At 38.4% G+C, this 27,180-nt stretch overlaps 1 pseudogene; it reads right to left on the bottom strand.

Annotated features, from left to right (window-relative positions):
* LOC131765179 (centrosomal protein of 78 kDa-like) overlaps positions 1-27,180 on the bottom strand; it is a 93,324-nt pseudogene that overhangs the window by 17,243 nt on the left and 48,901 nt on the right.

Below are 27,180 nucleotides of genomic sequence, written 5' to 3'. Positions count from 1 at the left end.
TCAGTAAAGGGACTGATAAAGAATCAGAAAAATAATCAGAAAGTCAACATATCTAAGCTGTGTATAATAGATGTTAGAATTTTAAAAAGTAAATCACATATACATACATAACTAAAACTGACCCATCAAAAATTTCATCTTCTCATCACCCTTAAGCCAAAACTAGGGTAACAGTAATACAATTCTCCTGTCAAGCTTCACTGCCACTGCAATGTTGTTCAATTGGACATTTCCAAACATTTAAAACCTGACCAGGCCACAATCCCATAAAAGTCTACAGATCATAAAGAAGTGTGCTGGGGTTATGGAACGACACAGAAGACAAATCACTAGGACGTCATTTTGACAACAAGCAGCAAACCTGCAGCATAGGAAAATCCCAACAGGAGAACGAGGCACACACCCCTCTCTCTGGGCATGCAAGGGCAGGACTGACACCCAAGATGTGCTTCTCTCAACCTCAGCAGAGGTGCCTTTCTCAGAGCAACTATGCAGTCTCCCAGAACCACTGGGAAGGAGAATCTGATACTGACAGTATTAGCTTGCCATGAGGCCATAAGTGAGGGAATGTGTGTGGCCTTGGTGAGAGAGTGAGGTTTGGGAGATGTTGCTTTTTTTTCAGTACGCGGGCCTCTCACTGTTGTGGCCTCTCCCGTTGCGGAGCACAGGCTCCGGACGCGCAGGCTCAGCGGCCATGGCTCACGGGCCCAGCCGCTCCGCGGCATGTGGGATTTTCCCGGACCGCGGCATGAACCCATGTCCCCTGCATCGGCAGGCGGACTCTCAACCACTGTGCCACCAGGGAAGCCCAAGATGTTGCTTTATGTTGGCTTTCAGATCAGGAATTTGTACATACAGCCCACAAACAACGTTTCTTGAAAATATATGAACATTCTTGAGTATGACAGCTCCATGTGAGGGGTCAGAAATGGCGGACAAGTTCGTGTCACTGGGTAACAGCTGATTTGCGGACTGGAGAACAGGCTTCCTTGTTTACAGACATAACCACAAGGCTGCCAGTCGTGTGCCAAATCCACACAACTACACAGTTGCATTGGGAGAGCGACCAAACATGTTTTACATGGATTTATTTCAGAGAGGGAAGTGCTTCTTGTAAGGCTCTGTCAGTTTAAAAAGCAAGAAGAATGACCATCCACCTTTCCCAATTCAAGCCCTATATATCATAAATATGATAGCTACACACCAGCAACTGATTACATACATCACGAGCTTGGATGAATGCAAAGCCCCTAAAAAGATATCAACAAAAGAAGTTAGATCTTGATGTAAATACATCACCAGTTAAACCTAGTTCATACAACTATTTAGTATTATGTACAGTATCCATACAGAATTGTGTATAAAAATAAATAAGCTCAAAAGAAGGACCTGGAAGGCTCTGCTGTGGAGAAAACTGAACAGAATTTAGTCGACTGGCTTGGTAATAACTCTCTGAACTGCTGAGAGGACCCTTCAGTTCCTATGTTCAGGATGGCTGAGATTTCAGTCTCACTTCTTTAAATGGTGATATTAATCGTTCTCTAATTTACCACTCTGTGCGACAAGGATGGACCTGAGATTAAGTGTCTCAGGAAGAAGACAGGAAAGCACAGAGTTGTTAAACTCAAGTGTAAAGACTGGGGATTCAACACTATAGTTTATGCAACAGCAATTCACATCACCATTTGGTCCTATTCTTTCAACAAAACAAAAGCTGCACTCACATGAATTAAAAGACAAAAAATAACTGCCATCTGTATCAATATGTTAATGTGCTTCAATCACATATGTTTTCATGAAAGTTTACAAATAAAATCACCTTTAAGACCTTGACCATGTGATCTGCTCCCTGCCATGTCAGATTACACCCCGTGAAGTTTACTGTCTTAAGAGTGATAGAGTTCTTTATACCTTGACAAATAACTAAAAGGAAAAAAAAAACCACACATACAATAAGATGAGCCTATACATTTGTCAATCTTGACTTATTTGCTTTTCTTGAGTCAATTGGAGGTTTATAGCCACATTCTTAAAATCATTAACTACAATCTTCCCAAACAGGTAATTGATGAACTGATGCATTTTAAAACTTGTCAGTAACAAAGTGTTATTCCAGTTTACAGCAACAGTTTAATTCTATTTAGGTACTAAAACTGAATACACTGAATACTGCAAACTTTATTCCCAATCACTCAGTAAAGTACTACACACTTTAGAGACAAAGGAAAAAAAAGAAAAACCTAAAAAGCATAAGACTCTTCTGATTTTCATTTCCAATGATACATGCCAATCTTGATGATCAATCAGCGATATACATGTCAACTATAAACCCAGTATTTTATTAGGTGCTATGCAGCATACTAGAGCCATAGAAGAGAGAGGACCTCAAACCCTTTGTTCCCTCAAATCGAAAGGCAGGCTTCCTGACCCCTCCAGACCACTACTGGACACACGGAACACACACTAATGTTTCAGGACCCCAACCAACAGTCACCTGCTTTGTGATTACTTCCATGACACACCCTCACCAACAGCACTGAATCTGCTGCTCCTACGGGGCATTACATATATTTCCTATTTTAACACATACCACAGTGCATTATAATTATGATTGCAGTAGATGTTCTAACGATTTAAAGAGAATGATGACTTTTTTTGCTCTTTACAACTTGCTATTTCCCTTCCCATAATATTTCTTGAAGAGAAACCATAAAAATATAGACAAACACAAAAAAACTAGAAAATATACAAAATGTGTGGTTTGTGGCTTAACACAAACTTAAGTAAGACTAATTCTGACAGTATCCAACATGACAAACTTCCATGGTACAAATGAGAATGGACCAAGGTTTGAGCAGGAACAGGAGACAATCCAAGCATGAATGACACCAAGAAAAGGTAGACAGGAAAAGGTAGACAGACATGGTGTGCAGGAAATCACGAGATCAGTCTGATGGCAAGAGACTTAAGACTGAAACTCACTTTCTAAACCTCCGTCTCCAACTGGACAATTCACAAGACACAGGTGCACCAAAGAAGCCAATTATTCAATCCCTTTAATGGGGAGGAACAGTTTAAACTTTTATGGGTTTAGTTTGCCCCGAAAGCAACTATCAAATGTTGGCAGGACACAATGAAGGCTTACCTTTGTTAACATAGTTAAGTCTCTCTCTCTCACAACTAGCCCACTTAGCTCCAGGTTCCTTAGCGCACCGACGCACTTACACAGCGTTTAAGAGCTTTACACAACTAGAAGGTCACATCTTTATTTCTTATCACAGGAACACGACTTCTGTAAAGTTTATTTCTGTCACAACCTAAAGCAAAATTATTGTAAAATGAGTGATTTAAACCATACATCTTATCATCATTAAAAAGCATCTAAATTTAAAAAAGCATCTGCTCTGTGCTAAGGATTAGAAACGACTCCTGCCCTTAAAGCCTTCATTAAGGAGGAAGATGTATAAACTCAAAATTGCAATCACATGAGATAAATAAATGTAACCTTTATGCACAGAGGTTCCTATGGAGGCAAAAAGTTATATCTAAGTGGAGGCTTCATGTTAACCCTGAAGTACAATCGAGAAAGATGAGGCTATGCAGAGTTGGAGGAGGAGGTGCGTTAACTGCAGAGGGAACATCTGTGCAAAGACACTCCAGCCTGACTCCTGCTGGGCACTGTAAGTACTGCCGGTGGGGATGACTACAGGACAGGGGTCCAAGTGTGAGAAGAGACAGAAATGAAAATAGAGATGTTGGCCGAAGCAAGCCTGGGAGAGAGCATGGCTTGTATCCCACAGGTGATGAGGCCCAGGGCTACCACTGGCTGAGTAAGGTGCCTCCGCTGATTAGAAAAAGGCACCCCACTGCTGAAGGACCGATTAGATAAAGGGAGTGGTCACAAAAAGCTCCCCTTCCTCAGGGCCAATCAGGGCCAAAGAGCCCCATGAGGCTCTTTGGTGCAGTGCAGACTACACGCCTCTGTGCAGAGCACACTCTGGGCGGCTAGTATGCACTAACTCTGTGTGGGCAAGCCATTAGCAGCATTATTTTAGGCTTATATTTTTATCTTAGGATTTTACTTAACTCGAGTAGGCAGATGAACTTAGAGGAACTGAGCCCAGGGGCCGCAAAACCACCCAGGAGTTTCTGCCATAGTCCGGGTAAAATGTAATATGGATGAAGAAACAAATTTAGGAGGAGGCCAAATTTTACAAGATAGACCCACTGGATGCAAGACATAAAGAAAGTTCAGTGAAGGAACTCTGAAGAGAATGGGCTCTACAATAAATATTTCTTACATTCAATGTAAAATATTAGGCAAAATTAAGTAAAGTGTCCTTTAAGGTCCCTTCCAGCTCAAATTTCTTTTGATTCCTAACTTATTACCCTGGTTAGGTAAAGTCCCTTCAGAGGTACAGAACAGTTCTTACACCTGAATGGGATGCAAAGAGTAATCTGACTTCTCTTCACCAGGGGATGAGCTGAACTGTCCTTGCAGAAGAGATAACAGATGGTGTGAACCCCAGATCCTAGAAAATGGCCAGGCACACGATAAGTATTCAGATTTTTGAAAACAAATGAACAATCATTTCCTCTCCTAGATCTTTACACCCTTTCTCTGCTGGCTACTTTCTCTCAGCTTATAAACATCCTCAAATATACTCACTTAAAAAACTCTCAGACCTATGTTTCTTTGGATCTTCTTGTGGATAACCTAAGTCTCTACCATGTCTTCAAACACCTGTCCTCCCAAAAAGCCCAGATCTGTACCTTGGGCCCAGACCTGTCTACCAGGCCCCTCTAAAGCACTGAAGATGAAGTAAGATCCTCTCGCCACCCCCAATCCCTTTCTACTGTGCTCTGTATCTCTCAAAAAGATGCAGCAGTAAACCGTCACCCACGCTTGCTGCCCTCCCTTTTCTAACTGGTCACCAGGCCTCACCCATTCTCTCTCAGATCTGCAAAATCCAGTCGCACCTGTTAGAACTTAAGTGGGACCCTTAGATTACAATTCACCCTGCACCCAATCAACTGCCTTCCACATGGACATCCAAGTGAGCCTCTAAGTCAGAAGTCCATTTCACTGTTCTTTGGTGTTTCCCACAGCCATCAGGATAAACATCCAAACTTCTGACAGGACAAACAAGGCCCCTTTCTGTTGGGTCCCACTAGGTTTCCAGTATCATCTCTCATTTCTTTCCCAAACCCTGAGTTCCAGTCCTGTACATTAGTTTTCCCATATTTGCTTATATTTCTCAAAATTTAACACACACTGCTCTCTCCTGCCACCCCAGGAGCTTCTACATATCCTTAGAAAGGATGGCACCTCCTCCAAGAAAGCTACCCTGAAGTTTCCCTTCCAAGATTCTGTGCTCTGCAAAGGGGAAAGATGGGGAGGGAAGGGATACATTAGGAGTTTGGCATTAACATATACACACGACTATATATAAAATAGATAATCAACAAGGACCTACTGCATAGCACAGGGAACTCTACTCCATATCCTGTAACAAACTATAAGGGAAAAGAATCTGAAAAGAAATGGATACATGTATAACTGAATCACTTTGCTGTACACCTGAAACTCACACAATATTGTAAATCAAGTATACTCCAATATAAAATAAAACTTAAATTAAAGAAAAAAGAGACTCTGTGCTCTGTAGCACCAGAGCTTACTTCTTCCAGAGCACTGACTACTGTGCTTGTGTTTACCTGCCACCCAGTAGAAGGGAAGATTACCCAGGGCAGAAGCATCGTCTCCAGCAGCCTTGGTTCTGACAACTCATTCAAGTGCCAGGATACTTTACACACATAACCTGCTTAATTAACTCTAAGAACCCACAGAAAGAGTGGTTATGAATGTCATTTTACAAGTGTGGGGATTGTAGTGCAAAAGAAACCTGCCCAGGCCACAGACAGCATAAGCCCTGGAATTCAAACCCTAAGCTGCCTTCACACCGGTGCTCTTTGCACTACATGATACGACTATTGAAAAAAGACTTTTTTTTCCTAAGCCCTGTTTTAATGGAAAGGAAATGGAGCTGGTATATATCCATTTCCTAATCGCTTTGGTGTGTACCAGGCAAAGTCATTCAACAGACTAGGTAACATCTGTGCAACAATGAACGATGCTCCAAACTGTGCTAAGTGTTCTACATTGTAGAGCCTACAAGCATGAACACAGTGCATCTTTGTAACCGCCATAGAGACTGGGTCCTGTTAAGCCCATGCTACAGATGGGAACACTGAGACCTTAAGTCTCAATGTTAAGAAGCCTTAAGAAGCCTTAAGGCACTCGGGCAGGGTCACCGAGCTGACAGGAGTCCTAGGCCGCACGCCCCGTCTAGTGCACGCACACCCGGGCACTGGGCACCGGTTCGAGTGCCCACCCTCCACCTTGCACCATCTAAAACCCCGCTTCGCGGAGCCCACACGAGAGCCCCTGGAAGTGGGAACTACAAACCTGTCTAGCCAAGCCGTGGCTGGAAGCTCTGGATACAGATCAGGGGCAGAGGCTGCTCAGGAGCGGCGCCCAGTCCATCCCGCGGAGGCGGTCGGCGTTAACTCCAGCAGGCCTTCCTGCAGGGAAGCGCGCACGGCGGGCAGAGGCAGCGAGTCCTGCAGCGCGCACAGGTCCTCACAGCGCGAGGAGAGGTCGCGCTGTCCCGGCGCAGCTTCACCGAGTGATCATGGACCGAGAGCGGCCTCGGGGACGCTGGATGCGGACACGATGCCCACACCCGCCTGGGGGCCCCGGCTCGCCTCTCGGCCCCTAGTGCGCCCACCGTCCGGCGGCTGCAGCCGGCAGCGTGCGCAGGACCCGCGTCGCAGCCAGAAGACATAGGGCCACGGGCCCCAGCTAGGCCGGACCCTCTATGCCGCGCTCCCGCGCCCCCTTGGCCTGGTGTTGGTGCCGACATCAACGACCTCCGCGCTGCGTGCCTGGGGTTTAAGCCAGGGTGCTCGCGGACGTCTGCCCGCTTGCAGTGCGTCCACATGCAGCCCCGCCTCCCACGGTGACTAGGCCTGAGGAGCAGGTGCGGGATCTTCGAGACTAGGGCAGCGCGAACGGAAGGAAGTGTGGAGAAGTTGGGGTTTCCAAAAAGCGTTAGCTGACTCATCCACACAAAAGTGAGACCTGGTTGTATCAACGCATTTTAAAAGTAAACTCCCGGTAAGTGTCTGTGCTCGCCCCGCCCAGGAGAGAGCGTGTACTCCGGGAGGGACACATGAAAGGCTGAGTGAACGTCTGCCTGTGGTCCGTGTCCGTGGGCAAGGGTGCGTGAATTTCTGCGGCGAGCTCTTAATTTCTGTAGTTTCTGCTGACTTGACATGGTGGTTGGCAAATGGTGATGTGTTCCATGCATTCAGGACATGATCGTGGTTACTAATAATCACTTTGTTTTGTACTGACACCTCCACACGGAATTTACTACTGAATATCCACGTTACAGAAGAGAAACTGAGGCGTAGGAAGTGAAGTGACTGAGGAAGAGGAAGGACTCAGACAATTGGTGTTAGTAAATTAACCCTGCAAGGAGGCCGTTAGCCTGCGGTGGCTCTAGTGATGCAGCCGCCTAGGTAAACCAACCAAAATCTAAGCCTGTCAAAGCCTCAGGGTGACGAACACCGCTGAGGACAACCAGTCACACACCACCAACTAGGCTTTAAAGCTATAGCAAGTCAGTCATTTCCTTGCTTTGTTTCTGCCCTTTTAAAATAAAAATCTCTGCAGCTCCTGTGGCTGCAGTGCTCCTCACCACTTCTGCTTTGGTGGTGCCTGAATTGAATCTATTTTTGAGCACGTAAAGTGTTAAAATTTAAAATATGCTTCAGTTTGTCTTTTAACATTGGCCGTAGAAGTTGTATCTGTGTCCAGTTTCTAGAACAGTGGTCGTCCTCTGGTCAGGCCTTAGGCGTTACGTGCATAACGTTCCTCTTCTCCCACCACATTCTGGATACCTCCACCCACTACCAGCTCTCGCGCATCAGATCCCCTAGATGTGGTCTGCAATGGCTTTTACATGCAGTGTGCTCACGTTATAACATCGCAGACACTCCTCCGTCCTCCAGCCAGCGTGTGAAGTGAACCATTACCATTCCTGTTGAAGAGCCTGCTGTAACCACTTTCCCAAACACAGCCACTCCCCAGCTGACCCTGGGTAACCACTCTTCTGAACTTGGTCTCCATCACTGCCATGGATGTCTTTCTATTTAGGCTACATTTTTAAGTATTCTTAAACCACATATAGTATTCTACTACGTTTTCTCTTGTTACTTGCTTTTTTTAGTGTTATGTTTGCTAGGTTCATCCATGCTGGCACGTAAAGATCTGTCTAGTTCATGTACTTTCCTCACTATGTAGGATTCCCATGTAGGGAAATACAATAATTTATATGTGCATTTTCCTGTTGATGGACATTTAAATTGTTTCCAATGTTCAATATGATTTCTTTTTAAAAAATATGTTATATACTTTTAAAAGGTTATTTTACATTTACAGTTATTACAAAATATTGGCTATAGTTCCTGTGTTGTACAATACATCCTTGAGCCTATCGTACACCCAGTAGTTTACATCTCTCACTTCCCCACCCTTGTATTGCCCCCTCCTCCCCCTCCACACTGGCAACCACTAGTTTGTTCTCTGTATCTGTGACTCTCCTTCTTTTTTTGTTATATTTGGGAGATTGTTGTATTTTTTAGATTCCATATATAGGTGATATCCTACAGTGTTTGTTTTTGTTTGACTTATTTCACTTATCACAATGCCCTCCAACTCCATCTATGTCACTGCAAATGGCAAAATTTCCTTCTTTGTTAAGGCTGAGTAGTATGCCATTGGTTATATGTACCACATCTTCTTTATCCATTCATCTCTTGATGACACTTAGGTTGCTTCCATATCTTGATAACTGTAAATGCTGATGCTCCGAACATTGGGGTGCATATATCTTTTCAAATACATGTTTTTGAAAACACGTGTTTTTGTTCTTTTTTGGATTTATACCCAGGAGTGGAGTTGCGAGGTCATCTGCTAGTTCTATTTTTAGTTTTTTAGGAACCCTCCATACTGTTTTCCACAGTGGCTGCACCAGTTTACCTTCCTACCAACAGTGTACCAGGGTTCCCTTTTCTCTAAAAACTGTAAATTTTCTTCCTAGGGGTAATTGAGATGATAGTTGAATAATAACATAAGATCACGTGAAATCTAAAGAAATTTTAGAAAACCTGGATAAAGTAAGAAAACATCTGTTTGCTGGCATCTGAATGTTAGAGAGACACCAAGACACGTGGGCCAAGTTCTGGAGAGAAGGGAAACACAGACGCAAATTTAACATTTGGTGCAGCTTTTCTCCTTGGGGCATTTGCTGATTCAAATCTTACAGCCTAGGAGCTGAAAAGCCAAGGGGTTCAAAAGACTCTAACGACAGAAGCCAAACGTCAAGAGCCGTTTTACATTGATAAAAAGCATTTTAACGATGTAGAAGCAGAAAATGAAAAGAAAGAACTTTGCATTACATTTAATAAAAGCTTAGGGAGATCTTTGTGGTATATTAGTGAACTTATTTGTGGTAATTTAGCCATGTACATTGTGTTGGAGAGGCACCAAGAGTTCAAGAATTCTCACAATTTGAGTACACAATTGCCTTACATGTAGGCATGGTGGCAGCCATTTACATAGCAATGATTTGGAGGATGTTGTGTTAGTCAGCTCTTGCTGTGATAATGCTTTGGAACAAATTGCACCAAACTCAGTTACATAAACAAGAATTTATTTTTCTTGGACCTATGGGCTAGCTGCAGTGGCGCTCTTTTAGACCTCTAGATGGCTGGTTTTGCTCCGTATTTTGGGTCAGTTTGAGGTCTGTCACACACATCTTCTGGAGCCCAAGTGTGAGGCCGCAGGTCCCAGGCCCTGTCTTCTCACAAAGTTCACTGAAACATAAGAGGTGAGCCCAACCGCACAAGCCCATTTAAGGCCTCTGCTGCTCATTTAAGGCCATCATGTCTTCTCACACTTCATTGGCCAAAACATGTCACAGATCTAAGCTGTATTTAGAATATGTGTATTTGTTTAAAGTTGGGTGCTCTCACAGAAGAATATTGCATTTTGGACAGTGTTACCTTAGCATTTTCATTGGCATTTGCAAACGTGATAAATGTCGTGTGCCCTTTCTCACCTATGAGAACTTTTTGAATTTGTGGGACCATTTCTATGGGAAAAGAGGAAGGTACACTTTAGAACTCAATGCTAGTTATGGCATTGTTGGGAGAAGAATTAATGAGATAAGGTCAATAAAAATGAAAGATTTGGGATTCACATATTCATGATTAACATTAGCATTCTACAGAACATTCCTGGAGAATTGTGATGCTTGCTTTATGTGATTTCTATCATAAATCATTATAATTTGACCAAGCCACTTCAGTAAAACATACATCATACTGTACATCACATTTTAGTTTTTCCTACCACTCCATAACTTATCATCAATACTGTACCATAACACAGAAACAGAAACAGGAACTAAGTGAATTCATTGTTAGCAGAAGGGCTTCACAAGCAATACTAGTGGAAGTTCTTCAAATGATAGCAGACAGTAACTCAAGCCATAAAAACAAAAAAAGAATGCTGACTAGAGCAGTTGTGTAGGGAATTATAAAAGATAATGTAATTTCAAATTTCTTCTCCTTTCTTCTCTTAACTAAGTTAAAAAGTAAGTGCATAAACAATATGACTATATTTGGATTGTTCTGTATATAACATAAAGAAATATCATATATTTGATGATATGGCAGAAAGAAGGCAGTGAGAACAAAGCTGTATTAGAATAAAAATGACAGTAGATCATAAGCTGAATCCGCAGGAAGAAAGGAAGAGAACCAGAAATGGTAAATAGAATAACCCAACAAACTCAAAAATATTTATTTGCTCTACTTTTTTCTCTAAGCTCCTTTAAAAAATAAGCTTGTGAGAAGTAATAATTATTATAATACATTGTTAAGTATGTAACATGTATAAATGTAATGGAAAACAAAAAAGAGGGGAAGGCATACAGCTCTATAAAAGTACAGTTTCTGTTTCTCACTGGAATGAAGTTAGTAAAAATCTGAAGAGATTCTGAGATGTATTACATAAGCCCTAGTGCAGCCATTACTCAAACAATGTGGTTAAAAATCATTAAAGGAATTACATGTTACAGTAGAAAATATCTACTTACTATAAAAGGAAAATGGAGGAACAACAACAATAACAAAAAACCAAAAACATGAGACATGTAGAAAATGATAAAAGGTGAAATGATAGACATAAATAAATCCTACCATATCAATAATAAAAACTAAATGTAAATGAGTAGCAAATTGTAGAGACAGGAAGTAGATTAGTGGTTGCCTAGGGCTGAGAGTGTTGAGGAGAATGAAAAAACCTTGTTAATGTGTAATGGGATTTTTGTGGGGGGACAGAAATCTAAAATTGGATTGTTGTGATGGTTACACAAGTCTTTTAGTGGTTACACTGAGAACCACTGAATTGTATACATTAAAGTGTTGAAATTATGTTATGTAAATTACATCCCAATAAAGCTGTTAAAATTATGATGATTTTATATTTATAAATTTGAAAATTCATCCAAAATGACAAATTCTTAAAAAATGCAAGCTAACAAGACTAACCCAAGAAAGAAAAAATATCTAAAAAACCTATATATACTCCAAAAGTTGTTTGTAGAATTAAGTACCTTTACAGAAAATGATTTCCAGGGATAAATGGCTTTCCAAGTAAATTCTTCCAAATATTTAGGGAAGAAATATTGGTAATCTTACATAAAAATCTTCCAGGAAACAGAAAAGTATATATTGCTTAAAATATTTATAAGGCCAACATAAGCTTCAGATCAAAACTACAAAGAATATTACAAGAATAGAATCACAGGCCAGTTTCTCTTTTGAACATGCATGCAAAATGTGTAAACAGAAGCACAAACCGTATCCATGGTATGTAAAACAATCATATATCACAATCATAGTAACTTTCTTCTTGTAATGCAAGGATGGTTTAATGTTCAAACATGAAGCTGATCCCAAGAATGAATTAGATTGGAAGAAAAAGTCATTTAAAAAAGAAGTCTTGGGAATTCCCTGCTGGTCCAGTGGTTAGAACTTGGCGCTTTCACTGCTGGGGCCCTGGGGTCCAATTCCTGGTCAGGGAACTAAGATCCTGCAAGCCATGAGGCAGGGCCCTGAAAAAAAAAAAGGAAAAAAAGAAGTCTTAACCAGGAGAAGCACAAGATCGAATAAACATAACAGATAACACCTTATGAAAAGTAGTTGAAGATTATGGAATATTCTAAAATTTTAAAACAAAAAGAAACTTTTAAAGATTCAAGAGGATGTGACAAATATTGTACATAGGCAAAATATAAAATAAAATAAAATATACAGGTGATGGGAGCCCCAAAATCCAGATGCCCATGTCCTGTCTCTGAAGATTCTCATTCAATTGGTTCTGGATTTCCTCTATGTTTAAAAACCTACAGGTGTTATAAAGCAGAAACTTAACACATCATTGTAAAGCAATTATACTCCAATAAAGATGTTAAACAACAACAACAACAAAACAAACCTACTGGTGGTTCTGATATGATTCACAGACAATGTAAAGCTTCTGCTTTACAGGAAATAATACCAGATTATTTTGTTATTTTATAGTTCTATTAACAGGTTGTACTATTGATGGATAAGTCTGATGTCAAAATGCACTCCCCACTAGGGATAAAAAAGGAACTAATAGTCTCTACTGCTGCTTGGTGGCAGCATGCATGTATTGCAAGGGCAATTATTGTAGGAATCCAAATTACTGGAAGATTTTAGAATTGGAAGACTACATACAGATCATCTAGCCAAGCTTCCGACTATTATAGTTGTGAAAACTAAGGCCCATATAAATGAAATGATTTATCTCCAAAGAGTATTAGTGAAAGAGTCTGAAATAAAAAATATCTCTGAACTTTTAATTTAGTGCTGTTTTTATTAATCTCAAGTATTAGCTTAAACTTCAGTGTGACAGATTTGGGATTGAATTCTTGCTCAAATTTACTGATTGCGTGCCTTTTAGTAACTTCCTAAAACACTTAAAAAAATAGATTTATTTATTTATTTTTGGCTGCGTTGGCTCTTCCTTGCTATGCACGGGCTTTCTCTGTTTGTGGTGAGTGGAGGCTACTCTTTGTTACGGTGCGCGGGCTTCTCATTGTGGTGGCTTCTCTTTGTTGCTGAGCGCGGGGTCTAGGTGTGTGGGCTTCAGTAGTTGTGGTTCACGGGCTCTAGAGCATAGGCTCAGTAGTTGTGGTGCATGATCTTAGTTGCGTCTCGGCATGTGGGATCTTCCTGGACCAGGGCTCAAACCCGTGTCCCCTGCACTGGCAGGCAGATTCTTAACCACTGCGCCACCAGGGAAGCCCTACTAAAACACTTTTAACTTCGCTTTTCACATATGTAAAATGGTGAGCCTTGACTGATATAGAATATGAGATAACCTAGAACTGTTCTTAACACATACATGTAGTTAAAATTTTTTGGCTCTCATCCCTCTTAAACAGCCTCTATCCTCTTAACAATGAAAGTGTCTTTCAGCTAGCAAAGCACCCCAGAGCTGACCACATTCTCGCAAGAGATATAGGATTCTTTTTCTTACTGGGGGTTCTTTATACCTGATATTTGAACTGCACTGATGAACATCTCTTGCTTATACTATATTAATGGATTTCATAGATGAATTTTAAAAAGTAATATGCAGGAATTGAGCTGCCTTACTCTCAAGAAATATAATTCAATAATGGTGGCTAGAATGATAAACAGTGTTTGGACAGGGAGTCCATATTGGATGTGAACTACCTGTACTCCCATTCGTCTTTTAAGAATAAATAGAGTCCTTTCAAAATCTCTTTTAAAGGGCAGTTATTTCCTTCTGACTCATTTAAGTTACCTGCAAGAAAAAGACAGTCTCCTGAATCCTTGTTTAAAAGGCTTTTAATATAAAGCAGATAATTTTTTGCAACATTTCCCAAACTTTTCATTATCAAATTGGCTGAGGCTTCTCAACGATTATCGTTTCACAACAATATCTCCATTTTCACCTTCTTTAAATGAATTGGCCTCATAGATGTGCCATTAAAACAGAGCTTCATTCTCAACACTTTATTTATTTATTTTTTTGCGGTACGCGGGCCTCTCACTGTCGTGGCCCCTCCCGTTGCGGAGCACAGGCTCCTGACGCGCAGGCTCAGCGGCCATGGCTCACGGGCTCAGCCGCTCCGCGGCATGTGGGATCTTCCTGGACCGGGACACGAACTCGTGTCCCCTGCATCGGCAGGCGGACTCTCAACCACTGCGCCACCAGGAAAGCCCTCAACATGTTTTTAATTTTGTATTCAAACAGTATGAAGAAAACAGGATCAGGGAATTCAGACATAAAAGTGAATGGATTACTGATACATGCTACATCATGGATGCAACTAAGTGAAAGAAATTAGGTACGAAAGGCTACATATTGTATGGTTCCATTTATACAAAATGTCCAGCAGTGGCAAATCCATACAGACAGAAAATATTATACATTAGTGTTTGCCAGGGGTTTGGAACAGAGGGAAATAGGGAATGACTCCATAAAATGGGTGTATGTTTCCTCTTGGGGTGATGAAAATGTTTTGCAGCTAGGCAGTGGTGATAGTTGCACAACATTATGACAGTACTAAATTCCACTGAATGGTACAGTGAATTGTAAAATGATCAAAATGGTGCATTTTGTGTTATGTTCATTTTACTCCAATAAAAAGGAGAAAGAATTAGGGAAAGACTTAGAGTTTGGGAAAGTAAGGTGAACTGGTCAAGAAAAAGACAGCTCTACTGTTCAGTTTTCTCTCAGCTCTCCCAGTGCATTTAATCCTCAGCAAAAAGTAGCCTGAACTTGTAGATGATAGTCATTCAACACAGTCCAGGGAAAAGTAAATAAAACCCAACTCTTCTTCTTTAGCACATCTATGACAGGTTAACTTCCTGCTCAGCCACATGGACATTCATGAGGACGTTTCCATTTAGGTGTCCTCTACTTCAGTACTTTACTCACAGCACATTCACACATGTAGGCAACAGCATCCCTTAATTCGATGGACTCTGCAGTGCTGGTTGTGATCAGTCTCATGAAAAGAAAAGGGAAAGAGGAAAAAGCCTCCACATTGACTTGGTGGTCTTGACGAAATGGATGCAGAAGACAGCTTGAGTGTCAAACTGGAAACTTTTATTTTCCTTTTCCTTTTCTTTTTATCTTTCCTCTCAGGTCTTCTGCCCACTTCCCACCCCCTTCTTTCAAACAAGAAAGACACTAATCAGCTGCATTTTTTTGTTTTTGGTAAAACAGCTATTGTTTTGGGTTTCTGGTTGTTCGGTGAACATTATTGTTTTTACTGCCAAATGAGCTTCGGTAGTTGATGTAGGGGGGTCTCTTGGGAACTTAACTTTTTCAAGTTTAAGTGGAAAATCTTCTTTGTTTGAATTGGCTTTTACTGGGTGCTTCAAGGTTTGCTCTTGGCTCTTTGATGGGGGACTGAAGAGCACTGTGTTTCCTTTGAGGTTCCAATAAATAAAGGATCCTATGTCCTCCTGGGCACTTTTTGTTGATTTTGCTGTGTGTGCTCTCTAATAGCCAGATGCAGATTCCAGGAAAATGACATATAAATGAATATAAGTAATCTGATATTTTTAGCATTTTCTTTTGCCATACTCTTGGTCTTATTCTACTTGTAGCAGATGGCTTTAAAGAGCATTAGCTATGTATATACTAAATATAATATAAATATACCAATATTAAATATTATAATGATGTATAAAGGTAATATACTAATATTTATATTAATTTATGACAATTATATATTATATTAATGTATATTTTTGTCTAGCATATATTATATACAAAATATATGAGTAATGAAATGTATTTATATGGTTAATATGTTTATAATATTAATATGATATATCCTTAATATTGATTATAAAACAATTATATCATAATATATAAATATATAATAAATATTATCTCATATAATACACTATAGCTAATAATTCTATATAACACAATATATAATGTATTAGTATAAGACAATTGTATTATATAATATAAATATAATACATATATAAAACTATATATATTTTAATTATACATTACACATATGAGTATGTATAGCTATTTATAATTTTATTTATGTAGGAATCTCTTCATCTTGACAATTCATGTAAAAATATGCAGTATTTTCAATCAAATGGGCCTTAACCTCACTACCTATACATAACTACATTTATAATCTTGAACCCTGTCTAACTCATGCTTACATATCTCTCAACCTGCTTTTCTACACATGCACATATACACACATTTATACACAACATATATGTATACTACCAGTTTTCAGTTCAATGTATATAAATATATAATATATATAATTATATTCCTGTGTATGTCAACAAATATAAGTCAAAGGTATGTGTATAGGTATGTATTTCATGTTTATATAAATATATCATACAAATAATATATGTGTAAATAAATACATGACTATATACATACATACACAGAAATATACTTATTTAAACAAAAGGGACCTAAATAAACATAGTTCTCTAAGAATAAAACTAGTTATGTCTCACTGTTTCAATAACAGTTTATAGTTTTCTACTGTATGTGCTTCTATAATTGTTATGAACAATTCCCATTTGTTGAATGTTAAGTTGTTTTCATTTTTTGCCATTATTAATGAAGCTCTGAAGAATATGGTGGTCAAGATTACTTGAAAAATTCTCCTAAAAGAAAAGGGTTAGGTATGCTAGGTTAAATGTACACAACTTATTTTTAAGTGCGCGGTTGATTTTTGAAGTGTGCAGTAGAAATTTCCAGGACCCATGAAAGAAGGGTGGTACATGTGTGAGAGTTATAGCTATATTAAGAGTGGATTGAAGATCTTGATAGCTTACAACAGAAGCTGGAAATCCTGTTTTTATGGAGCCAAATGGCAAATATTTTAGGCTGTGTAGACCAAAGAGGCAAAATTGAGGATATTATTTAGGTACGTAGGTAACCATTTAAAATGTTACCAGCTAAAATGTGAAAATTATTCATAGCTCATAGGCCATAAAAAGTAGGCAGCTATCTGGATTTGGAATACAGGCCATAGTTTAATGACACACCTGACACAGAGACTTGTTTTTAAATGGCCATGACCACATGGGAGGCAGGAGATAAGACTCCATCCCTACTAGATGTGTAGTTAGAACTAAACCTATCTATCCCTAGCTTCACCTTTAATGAAAGGGTGTACCAGGAGAAAAAATTATCTGCTGACAAAGGGAGACTAAGACCAAATTCTCTTGGCCTCCGCTCTGGGTAGGAAACAGGTAGGAAATCTTGAGAATTCTGAACCCCAGATCTGTGTTCACAGTGTTTGGGTTGCAAATTTATTTGCGGTCTTATAAACAAAAGCTAAGAAATTAACTTAAAATGCTCCCAAATCGGTGGTATTCCAAACACAAAACTAAACCCTTTCTGGAGAGGTAGACCTTCAACACAGGCCTATAGCTTTCCCACAGATAAAGTTTAGCTAAACGTGAGCTCATGATCTAAATTTACACAATAATGAAGAAATCAGCTACAAGTGGAGAGAATCAGCAGAAACAATCAATACCAGAATTAGATTCCCAAGGCCATCCATCAGATGTTGGAATAATCAGGTGCAAGGCAGAAAATATACGTACAACTAGAACTGAAACAAGGAACAAGGATCGAAGGTCATGTAATACAGCAGATTAATCATGGAGAGGAGTGAAATTATGCTGTTTTTAAAAATATGGCAGATTAGATTTTCTGCCTCATTATATAAGTAGATTTATCTTAAAATCACATTATTTTAAAGACTTATTGGTTGTAAAATAAGTTAAGGGTATTTCAAAGGGCTTCTCTCCAAAGAAAAGGGAGAATTAGCAAAACACAGAAAGTCGAGGGGAAAAATATCAATATATACATTGCTATAGGGTGAACTAAGCCTTAGACCAGTAACAGTGTGGATGAGCTGACCCTTAGATACTTATAACTAAGCTGACATCTTCAAAAAGGTTCAGCTATTTATAACTAAAAAGATTTCTTAAAATGAATAACCAAGTGTTTTAATTGACATCACAATAGCAAAACAATAAACCCTGAGAACATAGAAAAAATAGATAATAAAGATATGAGCAGAACTTAATAAAACAGAAAAAAGTATAAAATTGAGGTGATTTAGTAAGTCAAAAGAATATTCTTTGAAAAGATTTTAAAAACACACTTTGATGAAGCAAAACAAAAACATAAGTAAATAATATACAGAAAGAATCAGGACAATGTTATAGCAGAGAGTACAAACAGAAAATATATGAAATGCCAGTAAATTTGAACATTTCTGTAAAGTGGACAATTTCCTAGCTCCTAAAGTTTACCAAAACTGACACAAGAGGAAATTTATAGCTGGAGTTCTTTCACCAGTAAAGAAATCAAGTCAATAGTTTACAGTCTTTCACCAAGAAAATACCAGACCCAGCCTGATCATTTGGGAGGTGAATTCTATCAAACTTCTATTAAACAGATAACATCAATATTAACAAAGAAAAACTTCTAGAGAGTAGTGAAGGAAGAAATCTCCTTTATTCATCTTATGAAGTCTATATAATCCTAATACTGAAAATAGATTAGGACTGTAAGGAAAAAGAAATTTACAGGTCAAATTTACTTGTAAATATAAAAGCAAAAATTTTAGACTATGATATTAGCTACCCAAGTTCACTAGAGTAAGAAAAAGCATGAGCAAGTTAGGTCATCCAATGAATGAAAAGGTAGTTTAATGTCAAGAATATATATAAATAGATTGAAATCACCACATTTTATTTCTTTCATCTGTCTCTTTAAAAAATTGATAAGTACTTATATTGATCTCTCTTGTATTAGGCACTGTGCTAAGTCACTTACATATTTACTCCTTTAAACCTTCTATCATCGCTGGGGGAAGGTTCTATTTTGCTTCCATTTCTTAGCTAAGACTCTAACCCCCAGGAAAGTAAAGCAACATTTGTAAGTTTTTGTGGATGGTCAGTGATGGGACCAGTACAGGAACATCCAAAGTCTATGCTTGGAAACAGTGTCCCATGTTGACACTCACATTACAGATGAAAGGAAAGGAACCATGCACTTACATTATAGATTAATACCCACATAACAGGTTAAAGGAAAAAGAAACATGTGCTTCTCTAAAAAGTTGTAAAGAAAGCATATCCATTTCTAAATATATTTCCCAATTTCTTTTGCTTGTTTTCTGACCTTTGTAGTGCATTTTGCTATGAGGAAAATTTTAATTCTTATATCATTAAATGTATCCTTTTTTCTTGTGTGTGGTACGCGGGCCTCTCACTGTTGTGGCCTCTCCCGTTGCGGAGCACAGGCTCCAGACGCGCAGGCTCAGCGGCCGTGGCTCACGGGCCCAGCCGCTCCGCGGCATGTGGGATCTTCCCGGACTGGGGCACGAACCCGTGTTGCCTGCATTGGCAGGCGGACTCTCAACCACTGCGCCACCAGGGAAGCCCCTCTTTGTATTTTAGAAAGGTATTCCTCATGAATAATTTATTTCAAGTCTCCCAGGTTTCTGATACTTTTACAGTTTCATTATTTTTTAACTTTTAACTAGTTGCTGTATCTAGAACTTAGTAATGATAGCCATATCTTCCCACTTTTGTTGAATAATTTTTGCTACTGATCCAAAATGTGAATTTTATTTTAATCCCAATTCTGTTATGCTCTTGCATCTAATTTTAAGATGCTTCCTATTCCACTGGTTGTTTTGTCTATCTGAAACAAAATACTACCTTAACTATAATGTAATTATAATATAATAAATGTAATTAGTAAACATAATATAATATATAACAAATTGCATAATATAAAATAACAAAATATAATTTACCATATAACAAGGTCAAAGGAGAGCAAAACTATACAATCACTTGAAATATCCCCCAAAAGATACTTTATAAAATTCTATATTCATTTGTAATTTAAAAGAAAGAGTAAAATAGGGATTGATGAATTCTTCCAAAATAAGAAGAAATTATAGGTCTAAAAGAGAAAGAGGTAAATGCTAAGCTTTAGTAACACTGGCAATAAATGCAGGACAAGATGAAGATGCCTGATATAATGTTAAAGAAAAACTATTATGTAACATTGTTTTTGCAGCACTGATGAGTTCAGTGAAAAGAGAATCTCATAGGAAAGAGTATCTCGTTCTTCTTAATGTCTGTACACTTGTCCATTGCATGAATATAACAGCTTATTTAACCAATATGTTACTGATCTGCATCTGGATTTCTAGGTTTTCATGGAATTTTATTATGCACAATTGTTTCAAACACTAGGACTTCCTCTTATGTTTATATCTTTTGAAAGAAACAATATCTCCACAGATGATTTATCTGGGCTGGCTGCTAGCTGATGACTTTGGGAACTTCTCAAACTTTACCTTACTAGTCAATATGAAAACGGAAGGCAAGAAGGTCTCCTGTTTAGAGACTGTAAAGATAGATCTTGGTGATAAAGTCTTGGTGGTAAAGGCTAAAAGTATCAACCCAGAACAAATGTTTTTCCAGCTGTAACTGTGTGATTCCCTTAGCTTGATTCTGTAGAGGATGTAAGACAAGACTGTTGAATCTGCCGTCAAAGTGCTTCCAGTAAGATGAGCTAAGTCAAGTATGGCGGCGTATCTAATTCAAGACAAAATATAAGGTCTCCTTTTCTCTCCTAGCAAAACTTGGTGGAGTGAAGGTAGAAGTCACTGTATGCTTTTAATTAAAGGAACACAGTAAATCTTGTATTGGAAGGTGATTATTCTGGTCTCTTTGTGGAGATGCATTGGAAAATGTCTAGAAGAAGGAAAATTAGGTTAACCAAAGTTAAACTTATAAATAATTGAGCATTAATTAAATATCTGTGGTCTGTGTTTCTCTTTGATCATAATTTCTCCCAATTTATAGACCTCTTTGATACCTGATTAATCGTTGTCGAAGATTCAGTTAACAATGATTATTACTGTGTATTAGGTTTTGCCTGGGCCCTGAAGAAACTATCCTAAATTACCAGCTATGGTTGTCACTTGGTTTCCTCACAGAGAAGAATCAGAACTCCTTGTCTTAAGTGGCTTGGAATGTGAAACTAGTTAGTCTCTTAGATATTGTTGGAGGACCCTACAGAGCCCATTGGTGAAAGTTTGGAAAACATTGGGCTTCTTAAAATTGATTCTTGTAGTGCTTTAGGAAAGATCACTGAACCAAAAGGATAACGGTGTTTCTGGTTCTGTTGTTAGCATTCTCCATGGAAACATTGCTGAAGCTTCTGGACTCAATTTCCTTCCCCATATGTGAATGTCACTGAAAATATCCAACTCCATTCTATCCCCATATAACTTCAGAAACTAAGCAAAATGAGGACTCAAAATTCATTTCAACTATTGAAATGAATATATAACATAGAATGGAACTGGGAAAATACCTGGTTTAAATTCTGGAAAGTACCAAGTATACAATTCTGGATAAGTTGCTTAATCTTGCTTAGTCTAATTTAATGCCCATGTCACAGGATGTTATGATGATTAATTTAATATCTTTGTATAACATACAGTGTTATGTAATTTCTTGTTTTTCTTCAGTAAATTCATTTCCTTAAGCAACTCACTGTAAACAATAGTTACTTACTTGCTTAAATTACTTTTCTATTATCAGCTGAATTGTGTCCTGCTCAAGTTAATATGTGGAAGTCTTAACCCCCAATACCTCGTAATATGACTGTATTTGGAGATAAGGCCCTTAAATAGGTAATTGAAACAAAATGAGGCCAAATGGGTGGGCTCTAATCCAATATGACTAATGTGCTTATAAAAAGACAATATTAGAACACAGACATGCGCAGAGAGAAGACCATGTGAAGACAAAAGGAAAACATGGCAACTACAAACCAAGAAGAGATACCTCAGAAGAAATCAATCCTGTTGACACCTTATCTCAGATGTCTAGCCTCTAGACCTGTGAGTAAGTAAATTTCTGCTGTTTAACCTCCTCAGTCTCTGGTACTTTGTTATGGCAGCTCTAGGAAACTAATACAACTTTTTATGGCCTCCTTGTCTCAAGTTGAAAGTTCAATACTTGGCATCATAGCTAGGAAACAAAAATACCGTCTACATTCCTTGTTATAGTCTTTCTTCCCCATTCTCATTGCTAGTAATTTCCATATTTGGGTCTGTTTTCTGTATGTTGTAAACAGAGCGTTACGCTCATTTCTAGTCTTACTGCTAATATACAATAAATGTACAGATACTGAATAGATTTTGGAGAAGTGCAACATATAGTTGGTACATGTGTGTATGTGTGTGTATTTATATAATTTATACTTTTTCTCTAGTTTCTTCCTTTGGTGTGAGCTAGGATTCTCTGCTTTTGTGACTAGTACTCCTGAATACTAATCCCTGAATTTAATTCACCAAAAATTGTCAAAAATAATAATAATATGGGGAAAGAGAGAGTGATAGATGGAGAAGAACAAACAATCAGGCAAGAGCAGTACTGTGAATTATTAGGGTCTTATTAATGAGATTATGTTAGTGTAGAGGAAATGACCATAAATATCATCAGTGAGCCCAGTTGGTCTTTACTGACTGCTAGACACATCTCTGAGTTCTGTTCTTAGTCTCCAACTGTATGATTACTACTGTCTGAAAGTATTATTTCAACATCTAAAGTCACTTAATGGAAAAGGAATATGTCTTTAGAGAATCAACAATAATTTTTCTCTCTGATTAAAAAGCAATGTTGACTGCCTGGAAACCTCAGTCATATTTGTAAGCAGGAAAGCATTGGCTATTAAAAGTGGATGGTGTAAAGAGATGAGCAGAAACTTTGGCAATAGGTATACCTGGATTTAATTCTCACTTCTACCACTTGGCTGCTGGATACCTTTAGGCAAGTTTCATACCTCCCTGAAATTCACTTAATTCAGTCTGTAAAATGGCATAATAACTTATTATAACATCCTTTTAGGAATTTTAAATCAGTTATTGAAATAAAAGTACACAATATATAGACAAGTATGGATTCCTCAATAGGTGTTTGACCTTTCATTTCTCCAGTATCCCACCCCCATCAAATAAAGAAAAATACTTTTTAAAATTTACGAATATTTCATTGTTCTAAAGTTAAAGCCATAACAATAAAAATAATCAAATGGCCTACTATCATACCATTAGAACAAAAAAAAAATAGGTGTTCATGAGAGTTCCAAATTAGAATACAAGTTTTCATCAGGCACCTGTTTATGTATGCTATTCTGCTCTTTACAATAAATAGTTAAATTTAAAAGACTTCATTCCTCACTTTTAAGACTTTATTAGTTTACGAATTACATATCGACCTATGCTGAATTTTATACCGACCCATGCTAATGAATTCAGTACAGAAAACCAAAAACACTACATTCAAGCAAACTACATATATATATATTACTTAAATGCATTTATATCCTACCGTGTCTCATAAAGCATTGTGGTAACTCACCGGAATACACACAATCAAATATAATGGGAAAAGCACTTAATATAAACAGGGCCAAGGAAACATAGACAGAAGATGAAGAAAAGATGAGAGAAATGTGAACAGGAGGAAGTGTAGTTAATTGAGTTGTATGTTTTGACTTTAAGATTCTCTGTGTGGGGTCTTCCCTAGTGCCACAGTTGTTGGGAATCTGCCCGCCAGTGCAGGAGACATGGGTTCAAGCCCTGGTCTGGGCAGATCCCACATGCCGTGGAGCAACTAAGCTTGTGCGTCACAACTACCGAGCCTGTGCTCTAGGGCCCATGAGCCACAACTACTGAAGCCCGCATGCCACAACTACTGAAGCCCCAGCACCTAGAGCCCATGCTCCACAACAAGAGAAGCCACAGCAATGAGGAGCCCACACACCACAATGAAGAGAAGCCCCTGGGCTTCCCTGGTGGCACAGTGGTTGAGAATCCGCCTGCCGATGCAGGGGACACGGGTTCGTGCCCTGGTCCGGGAAGATCCCACATGCCGCGGAGCAACTAAGCCCGTGAGCCATGGCCGCTAGGCCTGCGCGTCCGGAGCCTGTGCTCCGCAACGGGAGAGGCCACAGCAGTGAGAGGCCCGCATACCGCAAAAAAAAAAAAAAAAAAAAAAAAAAAAAAAAGAGAAGCCCCTGCTTGCCCCAACTAGAGAAAGCCCATGTGCAGCAACAAAGACCCAACACAGCCAAAAATAAATAAATTTATTTTTAAAAAAGATTCTCTGTGGATAAAACAATATGTAAATAATTGGTTACAAAATCACATTATTTGAAGGTGCCAGACTGCACATTAACAGTCTGATGCAAAGGTACAGCACAGGAAAACTATTCAAAGATAAAGATTTTTAAATCTTTGCAGTTTGAAACCTTTTAGAGCAAGTATAATGAGCTTGACACACATTTCAACACTCAACATGTTAATCACATGTTCAAAATATGTCTCAAAGTCATTGGAAATAGTTGCTGTCTCTGTCCCTGATATCTAAAACTGATCTGTGATGTGTAAAACTCAGGAGGTATTGATATCCACTTTTTGGCATCTGAACAGGAAACAAAGCTGTTTCACAGTGATAATAAAGAATGAAGTAAATGCAAAAGGATACAAAAGACAAAGTACTGAGGGAATGTATTAACAAAACGAATCAAACTAAATTTTGGTGACCTGGGGCCTATGATTGTACACACTCCATGGAAATACCCCAGCCTAAATACTGGCATAGGAGGAAGGATACTGCGAAGCCCGTCACAGTATAATCCTTTTAAATGTCCCTTTCAAGGTTGGCTCCACACAACACTGAGTATAGGAAATCTTCCCATCAGGCAGAAACACCAGCTGCCCAATGATTGCTCAAGAAATTAACACACTAATGAATAAATGATACTAATTTATTTCTATCCCTAACAACAGGAAACAGCACACACTCTGTGTCAATGGTATGTCTTCTTTCCCACTTTTCTAAATGGTACATTATGCTTTTCCCTTTATTGCTTTATATCATGTGTGGCAGGCATGATGGGAAATGGCTACCAATGGTTCTGTTATTGATTTCTACCTTCATTTCACTGTGGCTAAAGAAGATACTTTGTATGATTTCAATTTCTTAAAAATGTATTGGTACTTGTATTGTGGACTAACATATGGTCTATCCTGGAGAATGTTCCATGTGTACTCGAGAAAAATGTGTATTCTTCTGTTGTAGAGTGGAGTGATCTATATATGGCTGTTAGGTTTAGTTGGTTAAATGTGTTATTCAGTCCCCCTACCTCTCTACTGATCTTCTGTCTAGATGTGTTATCCATTATTGAAAACAAGGTATTGATCTCCAACTATTATTTTAGAACTATCTATTTCTTCCTTCAATTCTGTCAATGTTTGCTTCACATATTTGGGGGTTGTTTGGTACATATATGTTTATAGTTGTTATATCTTCTTGATAGATTGAACTTGTTATCAACATACAGTGGCCTCCTTTTCCTCTTGTGATAGTTTCTGATTTAAAGTTTATTTTGTGTGATATTAACATAGCCGTTCCAGATCTATCTTCCTTCCTTCCTTCCTTCCTTTCTTTGTCTCTCTTTCTTTCTTTCTTTCTTTTTTGTTACTATTTGCATGGGATATTTTATTCTATGCTTTAACTTTAAACCAACTTGTGTCTTTAGAAATCAAGTGAGTTTTTTGTGGACAGCATATACTTGGATTATGGTTGTTTTTAAACTCCACTCTGCCAATGTTTATCTTTTTATTGGAGAGCTTAATCCACTTACTTTTTCAAAAATTACTGATGAGGAAGAACTTAATTCTGTTTCCTGCTTGTTTTCTGTATGTCTTATGCATTTTTTTGCCCTTCATTTACTCCATTACTGACTTCTTCTGTGCTTAGCCGATTTTCTTGTAGTGAACTCTTGATTCCCTTTTCATTTCTTTTTGCATGTAGTCTATTGATATTTTCTTTGTGGTTATCAAGAAGATTACATTTACCATTCTAAAGTTAAAACAATATAATTAGAATTGAAACCAACTTCAATAGCACACAGAAACTCTGTTGCTCTAGCACACAGAAACTCTGTTGCTCTACAGTTCCATTCCTCCTCTTTACATTATTATTGTCACAAATTACACCTTTATACTTTGTGAGCCCAATAACATGGTTTTATGATTATTTTATGCATTTGTTTTCTCAATCATGTAAGAAATAAAACGTAGAATTACAAGCCAGTAACACAATACTGGCTTTAGTATTTGCTCATGTATTTATCTTTACTGGAGATTTCTATGTTTTTATACAGCTTTGAGTTGCTGTCTAGTGTCCTTTCATTTCAACCTGAAGGTTCAATTTAGCATTTCTCATAGGGCAGTGGTAGGAAGTTGTAAAACAAACGTCCTCAGCTTTTGTTCATCTGGGAATATGTTAATTTCTCCCTAAGTTTTGAAACCAGTTTGGCCAAATATAGAATTCTTGGTGGACAGTTTTTTTCTTTCAGCACTTTAAATATGTCTGGCCTCTTGCTTCCGTGGTTTCAGATAGGAAATTAGCTATTAATCTTTTTGAGGATCCCTGCTTTGTAACAAATTTCCTTTTTCTTTCTCCTTTGGGAGAAAAGATTCTTTCTCTGTCTTTTGGCTTCTGAGAGTGTGATTATACTGTTTCTTGTTGTGGGGTTCTTTGAGTTTCTCTTAGTCCTAAAATCAGCCAAAGATTTACAGTAACAAAACACATACTGAACCAGGGAAGAGGCAATTTGAAAATGGCAGGAAAGCTTTGTGGCATTTTTACTTGCCCTTGCCCCATCCACTGTTAGTGTAGTGATGGTCTTAAAGTGGTGGAGTCTTAATGCAATGATAGTCTTAAAATAGCAGCAGACCATTCCTAGTATGGGACCCTCAATCCTGCTTCAGGAGGGAGCAGAAGAGACCGTACTCTCAGATTATTATGTGTATCTGTTCTAACCTGTCTGGGAGCTACCTGAAGGACTGACACAAG

This window comes from Kogia breviceps, chromosome 11, assembly GCF_026419965.1.
Source record: "Kogia breviceps isolate mKogBre1 chromosome 11, mKogBre1 haplotype 1, whole genome shotgun sequence".
Taxonomy (NCBI): domain Eukaryota; kingdom Metazoa; phylum Chordata; class Mammalia; order Artiodactyla; family Physeteridae; genus Kogia; species Kogia breviceps.
This window is presented reverse-complemented; position numbering and strand designations above follow the sequence as displayed.